Source organism: Peromyscus eremicus, chromosome 6 (genome assembly GCF_949786415.1).
Source record: "Peromyscus eremicus chromosome 6, PerEre_H2_v1, whole genome shotgun sequence".
NCBI classification, from domain to species: Eukaryota; Metazoa; Chordata; class Mammalia; order Rodentia; family Cricetidae; genus Peromyscus; species Peromyscus eremicus.
Window position 1 is genome coordinate 43307074 of NC_081421.1, and position 4028 is coordinate 43311101.

General features: G+C 41.4%; 1 pseudogene; it reads left to right on the forward strand.

The window, feature by feature from the left end:
* Window positions 1-2803: 2803 nt before the first annotated feature.
* Window positions 2804-3648, forward strand: LOC131912428 (proliferating cell nuclear antigen-like; annotated as a pseudogene).
* Window positions 3649-4028: the final 380 nt, after the last annotated feature.

The window sequence follows — 4028 nt, forward strand, 5'->3', positions numbered from 1 at the left end:
ATAGGCGATTTGCATTTAACAAATTACGCATGATCACATAATTCCCAATGTGCCTTTGCATCAAGGAAGAAGTAAGACTATGTATTTTACATTAAAGACATAACATTTAAATACTTTAATACAAACAAACTGCATTTAATAGTATTAATCTCTTCCAAAAAAGACCTTGTAAGATACATTAAATATTTATACCTTTTCTTCCTACAAAGTTTCCTGTATCCTTTCAATGTTTAAAGTTTTCTCTCTTATTTTGAAGTTTGAGGCATCTTGGTATTTTTCTGTGCATTTATTGTGAGTTTTGAATCTTTACTTGAGAAGCTTTGCCTTTGTAGGTACAGTGATGTACTGACAGACAGGCTGAGAATTCTCTAGGGCAGAACACAGGGTAAGCCACAGTGCTAAACACAGCAAAGAGGGCACCCGAATATGTAAGAAATGGAAGGAATTTGTTCAACGCGCGATGTTCTGCCTAAAAATGGAAGTGATATAAATGTACACTTTTTTTTTTTTTTTTTTTTTTTTTTGCGGTAGCAATGGCTGAAAACAGAGTTTTTTTTACTTAACCATTCTATCACTGAGCTATGTCCTCACCTCAGAACGCAAACCTTTGTACCAATCGTGACTTTGGAGGTCATCAGTTAGACAAGCTGCCCAAATGCAGGATCCATCACCTATGCTGATGGTTGGTCAGCCAATTTGACTACTTTCTGTATTTGAGTGATAGACGCTTTATTAAGCTTGGCCTACCTGGACTACAGATGGACAGTATTCATTTATAAAGCTGTTACTTATTTTGAGTTCAATTGTCTTACCCTCCCTGAAGCAATCAGTAATTATGTAATTTCAAAGTGATTTTGTGTACAATAATGTTCTATAGTTTTCTGTTCTTAATGACCCCAATAAAGTTTTATTATAAACTAAATAATGAATTAAAAAAACAAATTGGGAATATTCGCTAGTAACAGCAGTGACAAGAACAGTGAGGATGGTGGGAGCCATGCGGCCTCTTTGGGAAACAAGGCCCGAGAAAAGCATGATTGGCTCCCCTTATGGCAAAGCCCTGGAGACCTTGACCCACTTGGCAAAGACCTGTGGACAGTTTGCTGCATGATTCTGGGCATGACCCTGGGAGTGTATGTGCTGTGTGATCTCCTTGCTTTCATGGTCCTAGCCACACTGCTGGCCCAAATGAGTCTGTTCTGAAAAGAATGATTTAACCATAAGAGTTTCAAAGAAATGTTATTAAATAGATGATATCAGAAGTTAATGGTAACAGTCTAAGAACGGGGAATGAAGCAGAATCATAAAAACCCACAGTTCCCTTATTTCTAATAACTGTGCCAACACTCCAAGAAGTTAAGAGAGAGAGACATAAGGACAAGGGATGGACAGTGCCAACTATTAAGAAAAAGTTTCCTATAGGATAAATGGAAAAACCTGTTATATCCCCAGAGGAGTTAGAGTATTATAGGATGTAGAATGGATTAATCCAGTTTGGGCTGATGAGTGGATTGTGAGAACCCGGACCCGACTGGATGTAAATATTAACCACTAGAGACAAAATTGTCTCTCACTCTGCATGACTCTGTAATTGCAAATGCTGCCAACTGGGCGCACTGTTCTACCTGAAGGTGTGTCTAGTTAGTAATCTTCCTTTGTAGCTTGCAAGGCCGCTTATGCTTCTAACAGTAGAGATTTAGATAAAAACGGTAATGGCTACCAGTGGGAAAGTTGGGGGATGGTAAGGGAAAGAGGCAAGGAACAAACTGATAATTATTATAACCATTTTTAGAGACTTAAGGAGGCAAAACTGATTGTAAAATTGTTCAAGCAAACCATTGAAATTGTATAAATAAAAACGGCCCAGGCTATCCGGGGCCACTTGTTTGAACAACAACACGTGGCCACAGTCTCTTCTTGGTGCTGACTTCACACATCTGTCCCAGGTCATTGACCCCATCTGGAGCAAGGCCCCCAGCAGACGGCATCAGCAAACCACAGCTATGTGTGTCCTCTGCGTGGGCAGCCAGATGCTTCCAATGCTGAACATGTATGACCTCATTCTATTCCTGTGACCACCTCAGTCACATGCTGTTACATTTTACAGGTGAAGAAACTGGAGCACAAGCAAGTTTTATCCGTTTTACCAAAGCAGGACTTTGGTAGATATGATATACCTGTCTAGGAAGTGATGTATTTCAAGGCTCACATGTTTGTAGAGGCTGAGAAGTCTTACAGCCTGCTAACTGCAAGTGAGAAACCCCAGAAAAGCTGGTGGTGGTGTAGTTCAAACACCTGGAAGCCAGAGATCTTAGGATATAGAACACCTGAGGGTTGAGAACCCTGAGGAGGGGGGCACCCCAGTGTCCAAGGTGAAGAATTAACAGCCTTTCTGCACCCTTTTACTCCAAATCTGGATGGTGTCTATTTGCGCTGCGGGAGACACCTGCTTCACACAGTCTATCAGCTCCAGTGTTGTCATGGAAGCATCTTCACACCCTCAGAATAAATGACCAGTTACAGTTACGTGGATATCCCACAGCCGGTTCAATTGACATAAATTATCCATCACTGAGGTGGAATCACTTTCCTCTAGTGATTCTCACATAACTGGGAAGTGATGGTGACTGGTATTAAAACCAAGACTTTGTCTCAGAGTTTGTATTATAATACATTTGCTGTCTATACAGTGACCATTTAATTTATCATTAAAACCGAGACACCATTAAACGGTTGCGGGCGCAGCGAGCTGGTAGTCCTTCCCTCTAGGTCCTCGCTGCGACTTCGGCATCGCGAACCGAGGGACCTTAGTGGCTAGACCTCGCTCCTGTCACAGTCTCCAGCATCTAGTCGTCGCGACTCCGCCGCGATGTTAGAGGCTCGTCTGGTCCAGGGCTCCATCCTGAAGAAGGTATTGGAGGCTCTCAAAGACCTCATCAATGAGGCCTGCTGGGACGTCAGCTCGGGCGGCGTGAACCTGCAGAGCATGGACTCGTCGCAAGTCTCCTGGGTGCAGCTCACTCGGCGTTCCAAAGGCTTCGACACGTACCGCTGCGACCGCAACCTGGCCATGGGCGTGAACCTCACCAGCATGTCCAAAATACTAAAATGTGCTGGTAACGAAGACATCATTACATTAAGAGCCAAAGATAATGCTGATACCTTAGCGCTAGTATTTGAAGTACCAAATCAAGAGAAAGTTTCAGACTACGAAATGAAGTTAATGGACTTAGATGTTGAACAACTTGGAATCCCTGAACAGGAGTACAGCTGTGCAGAAAAGATGCCTTCTGGTGAATTTGCACACATATGCCGAGACCTTAGCCATATTGGAGATGCTGTTGTAGTATCTTGTGCAAAGGACAGGGTGAAGTTTTCTGCAAGTGGAGAGCTTGGAAATGGAAACATTAAGTTGTCACAAACAAGTAATGTTGACAAAGAGGAGGAAGCTGTAGCCATGGAGATGAATGAGCCAGTTCAGCTAACTTTTGCACTGAGGTCCCTGAACTTTTTCACAAAGGCCACTCCACTGTCTTCTACAGAAACATTCAGTATGTCTGCAGATGTACCCCTTGTTGTAGAATATAAAATTTCTGACATGGGACACTTTATTTGGCTCCCAAGATTGAAGATGAAGAGGGATCTTAGTTAAGCATTGCTAGAATCTGAGAAAGCGACGTCTTTGAGAACATCTTCTGAGATGCCAGCGTGTTCTGAAGTCTCTTCTGTCACCGACTTTGTTCCTGAGTACATATGTAGATATCTTTTGTAAATAACCTACTTTCTCTTCTCTATTCTCCACCATTTGTCTAAAGAATAAACTCCAAAGTAAAAACGTTCTTTTAACATAAATATTTCTGCTTTAGAAATACTGGTGACTTTTATAAAGGATTTTGGCACTAAATGCAGTTTCAAGAAATGTTTTCAATTTAAATAAAGTTAACTGAATTTCAAAAGTCAAAAAAAAAAAAAACCCAACAAAAAAACGGAGACACCTTTAAATGTAAAAGGGGATACTAATAATAGTT